The sequence below is a fragment of the Nicotiana attenuata genome, unplaced genomic scaffold (assembly GCF_001879085.1).
Source record: "Nicotiana attenuata strain UT unplaced genomic scaffold, NIATTr2, whole genome shotgun sequence".
Classification (NCBI taxonomy): Eukaryota; Viridiplantae; Streptophyta; class Magnoliopsida; order Solanales; family Solanaceae; genus Nicotiana; species Nicotiana attenuata.
In genome coordinates, this window is record NW_017674444.1 from 84,936 (window position 1) to 90,683 (window position 5,748).

Sequence of the window (5,748 nt, forward strand, 5' to 3'; positions counted from 1 at the left end):
ATTATGGTGGCCAAAGAAATGATCAGACATGGTTTCAAGCCAGGGAAGGGACTTGGAAAAGCTCTGCAAGGAATATCCGAACCAGTGACCCTGCCAACAACTGAAAAATTCTTCGGGATAGGTTTTCACCCCACCCCAGATGATGTAGAGTGGGCGGCTGAGAGAAAGAAAGAAGGATGGGTCTTGCCACAGCCACTGCCACATCTGTACGAGACTTTTGTTAAGCCAAAATACATTGAAGCAGAAGAGGATGAGGCCTTTACGGCCGAAGAGATTGAAGAGATATGTGGGGCAATGAGAAAGATATTGTACGAAACCCACATGGTTCAGCCGGGAGAGGGCTCCAGCACCGCTGAGGTGCTGTATATGGGACCAAGCGCCAAGCTGCAGAACTGGAAGACTACACCATTCCCGGTCAGGCGGGAATACTAGCCCTGCCACTTTTTCTGCATCCCGAGTTATTTCAAGGTGTAACTCGGATGTTTCTTTTAGTTTCTTGTCTTTTAAATTCCTGAATGTAAACCATGTATCTTTCCAATTCCAAGAAATGAAATCAATATTTCATCATCCATTTTTTCTCTTTCTGATTTTTGTTATTTTCCTTTTCATTTTCTCTTTTTTTTCAATTTTAATAATGCGGCTGTAAATAACATGACATGCTTGCGGACTTTATGCCCAGACTCACACACGCTGTCTAATTGTGAAATAATGAACCAAGAACCGGAATATGACGAAGAAGAGGCGTTTAGGGAAATAAATCGAGAAATGGAACAATTTGAGAACAAACCTAAGCCAAATCTGAATGACACATAACCGGTTAACTTGGGAACAGCCGAAGAAATCAGGGAAACCAAAATAAGCATTCATGCAGATGAGAAAAACTCGAGATGCAATAATCCAACTCCTGCTTGAGTATAAAGATGTGTTTGCTTGGTCATATGACGACATGCCAGGACTGAGCGTTGATCTAGTGGTGCATAAATTGCCAATTTACCCCGACTGTCCTCCAGTTCAGCAAAAGCAAAGGAAGTTTAAGACTGATATCAGTGATAAGATCAAAGAAGAGATCACAAAACAACTGAAAGCGGGGGTAATCCGAGTGGTTCGGTATACTACATGGCTGGCCAACATAGTCCCAGTGCCAAAGAAAGATGGGAAAACCCGGGTGTGAGTGGACTACAGAGATTTGAATAAGGCAAGTCCCAAAGACAATTTCCCTTTTCCCAACATCCACATCCTTGTGGATAACTGCGCCAAGCATGAGATACAGTCCTTCGTGGACTGTTACGCAGGATATCACCAGGTGTTGATGGATGAAGAAGATGCCGAAAAGACAGCTTTTACCATACCTTGGGGTACATACTGTTACAGAGTCATGCCGTTCGGTCTGAAGAATGCTGGGGCAACCTACATGAGGGTCATGACCACCATTTTCCATGACATGATGCATCAAGAGATAGAAGTATATGTTGACGATGTAATCATCAAGTCCCAAACTCAGGATGCTCACGTTCGAGACTTGAGAAAATTCTTCGAGCGGTTGCGCAAGTATGATCTGAAGCTGAATCCAGCCAAGTGTGCATTCGGAGTCCCGTCAGGAAAGCTCCTGGGCTTCATAGTTAGCAGGAGAGGTATCGAGTTATACCCAACAAAGATAAAGTCTATCCGGGATTTGGCTCCTCCGAGAACCAAGAAAGATGTGATGAGCCTGTTAGGCAGATTAAACTATATCAGCCGGTTCATTGCTCAATTGACTTCTACCTATGAGCCCATATTCAAGTTAGTGAAGAAGGATGCAGCAGTCAAGTGGACGGATGAATGTCAAGAAGCATTCGACAAGATCAAAGAATATCTGTCAAATCCGCCAGTTTTGGTCCCACCGGAGCTAGGGAGACCTCTTTTCTTATATCTGACGGTCTTGGAAATTCTTTCGGCTGTGTCCTCGGGCAACATGATGTAATTGGGAAGAAAGAACAGGCAATCTACTACTTGAGCAAGAAGTTCACCAGTTATGAAGCTAAATATACTCTGTTGGAGAGAACCTGTTGTGCTTTGACTTGGGTTGCTCAAAAGCTAAGACATTATCTTCAAGCTCACACCACCTACCTTATAACCAGGTTGCATCCTTTGAAATACATATTCCAGAAACCGATGCCCACAGGGAGATTAGCGAAATGGCAGATTCTGCTTACTGAATTTGACATAGTCTATGTCACTCGCACGGCGATGAAAGCCCAGGCGTTGGCAGATCACCTGGCGGAAAACCCGGTAGACGAGGAATACCAACCGTTGAGCATATACTTCCCAGATGAGGAGGTAAACTCGGTAGAAGCAATCTCTGAGGACACTCGTTCTTGGAAAATATTCTTTAACGGAGCAGTGAATGCTAGAGGTGTAGGAATTGGGGCAATCTTGATCTCACCCACCGGCCAGCACTACCCAGCTACAGCCAGGCTCCGATTTTTCTGCACAAACAATATTGCCAAGTATGAAGCCTGCATCATGGGCATGAATATGGAAATCGACCAAGAGGTTGAAGATTTATTGATCATGGGGGATTCTGATCTGATTATCCGTCAAGCCCAGAGAGAGTGGGAGACCCGAGATGTTAAGCTCATTCCTTATCGGCAACATGTGGAAGACCTCAGCAAGCGCTTCAAGTCGATAGAATTCAGGTACATTCCTCGGTGTCACAATGAACTAGCCGATGCACTCGCCACTCTGGCCTCGATGCTGCCTTACCCAGGCAATGCCCATATTGATCCTCTGGAAATTCAGATCAAAGAAAGGCATGGTTACTGCAATGCAGTTGAGGCGGAACCCAGCACCCAGCCACGGTATCATGATATCAAGAGATTTCTGAAAACCCAAGAATACCCTGAGCAAGCTACTGGAGATCAAAAGAGAACCATTAGACGGCATGCAAGTGGTTTTTTCTTAAGCGGTGATGTCTTGTACAAAAGGACCCCGGATCTCAACTTGTTAAGATGTGTTGACGCCGAGGAAGCTGGAAGAATTATGCATGAAGTGCACGCAGGAATGTGCGGACCTCATATGAATGGGTATGTTTTGGCAAAGAAAATCCTTCGGGCAGGATATTATTGGATAACTATGGAGAAGGACTGCTTCAGCTTTGTCCGAAAGTGCCATCAGTGTCAGGTGCACGGTGATTTGATTCATGCACCTCCAACAGAACTGCATCCTATGTCAGCACCTTGGCCATTCGTTGCCTGGGGCATGGACGTTATTGGGCCAATCGAGCCGAAAGCCTCAAATGGACATAGATTCATATTGGTTGCTATTGACTACTTCACAAAGTGGGTGGAAACCATCGCTCTCAAGTCAGTCACCAAAAAAGTTGTGGTAGACTTCGTGCACTCTAATCTTATCTGCCGTTTTGGCATTCCTGCAACCATCATCACAGATAATGCTGCCAACTTGAATAGCCATTTGATGGGAGAAGTATGCGAACAATTCAAGATAACGCATAGGAATTCCACTCCCTACTGGCCCAAAGCCAATGGTGCCGTTGAAGCAGCAAACAAGAACATCAAAAAGATTTTAAGAAAGATGATTCATAGCTCCAGACAGTGCATGAAAAGTTGCCTTTTGCATTACTAGGATATCGCACCACAGTGCGCACATCGGTAGGAGCTACCCCATACCTTTTGGTCTATGGAACCGAGGCTGTTATACCCGCAGAGGTAGAAATCCCTTCTCTCCAGATCATCGTTGAAGCAGAAATTGAGGATAGTGAATGGGTTAAGACTCATCTGGAACAATTATCTTTAATTGATGAAAAGCGGATGGCCGCGGTTTGTCACGGGCAGTTGTACCAACAAAGAATGGCCCGCGCTTATAACAAGAAAGTACGACCCAGGAATTTTGAAGTGGGACAACTCGTGTTAAGACGCATTCTCCCTCATCACCAGGAAGCCAAAGGAAAATTTGCTCCTAATTGGAAGGGTCCATACATTATCCGGAAAATATTGCCGAGAGGAGCATTGTATCTGGGGGACATCGAAGGCAATGATCCCAAAGCAGCTGTAAATGCGGATGCGGTAAAAAGGTACTATGTCTAGATCTTCTACGATGATGACTTTGCGCAGTTGAGATGACGAAGGCTTTCCTTCCCGCTATCCAAACTTTATCAACCCTTCGCAAACCCAGTTGAGCCGGTTACTCTTCTTTGGCTACCCTCTTTGGAACCCGAATGTATTATTGAAAAAAAAAGAAAAAGACAAAGGAAAAAAAAAAGAGAAAGAAAAAAAAAGAAAGAGAAAAAAAAAGAAAAAAAAATAATAAAAAAATGAAAAAAAAAAGAAAAGACAAAGAAAATATGATGAAAGAAAAAGAAAATCAAAACAAAAACAAAAACAACCAAAACAAATGTTTCCCTGAACTACGTCTGACTTGATTCCGAAAGGATACGTAGGCAGCCTCTCTCTGGGGTTCAGTCACACCAAAACAAAAATCCCAATTCCCCCAAAAAATGAAACTGGGGCATATGTTATAATGGCTTGGCAATAAGCCCACCAAAACAGTTCCAAAGTTGTAATTCCATCCAAGATTCTTTTACCCAAAAACCTTGTCTAAGTCCTTCCGATCAATTGGCAAAGGCGTGGGAATTTGAAAACATCATTGTTGGAATCAAATTGAGAGAAATAAAATGAGAGAGTCTTATCGGTAAAAACCTTCGGGCACCATAAGGCGATGGTGAGTAGAGAAATTGAAAATGAGAGAGTCCGTTTGGTGAAAACTTGTAAAGAGCACTATCGGGCGACGGTGAGAAGAGAAATGAGAGAGGTCGATTGGTGAAAACCCGCAAAGGGCGCCGTCGGCCGAAGAGAAGACATCTCCCACCACTGAAAGAGTCCTGGAAAGGTTCCCTGGTTTTGAGACACAGGTCAATGAGTTTACGAGAAGTTGAAAATTTTGTGCGGGTTGGGCATCCAGTCCAAGAAGCATGTCATGTTTATTTGAAGCTTGCATGCACCCCCAGATAAGTCCTTCTCTTTCCCCCCGAAAGGGACGCTTCTCTTTAAATTCATCTTCTTGCTTACTTTTTCCTTGAATCCCTTTCGGTCTAACGCCGATTCCGAAACTATTACAAAGAAAAGGTGGCAGGATTGGCTTTACAGGGCTCTCCCTAACAAAGCTAAAGAAAGGTACCAACCTCAGCGGGTGCATCAAGTCAATCCCGACTGGCCATTGTTGGCGGATGCTTTGAAATCAAGCTATTGAAAGAGAAAAACAAAAAAAAGGGTCAAGGACAAAGGTCTTAAAGGCAGAATAAGGTGGAAGGCCGGAGCCCCACGCGGGCGAGTTGTCATGAAATCCTGAAAGATGAGCCATCCGGTTTGAAAGAGAGAAGAATCTTCGAAACCAGCAAGCAGCAGAGGTTCTCAACAGAAGCTAGGCCGGGATCAAGCAATCAAGGCCACAAAACCAACCACCGTTTCAAACTAACAATTGTTCTTTGTTTGAAAATTGAAACAGGTGCAATCCAGGCAACCGCGCAAAAGCAGGTGCAGCCAAAAGAAAAGAAATGCGCAAGTGCTCAAACAGCTCTGCAGCAAATAATCAATGCAAAAGGAAAGTTTCCTCCAAGTTCTTTCCTGCATCTTATCAAAAATGAAAAAAAAAAAGAGATAACAAAAGAATCCCAAAAAGGATAGTTTAGAATTCCCAATATCAACCTGTTACTTGGTTTAGCCAACATTAGGGCTCCAACCCCTGAGTTGAGCG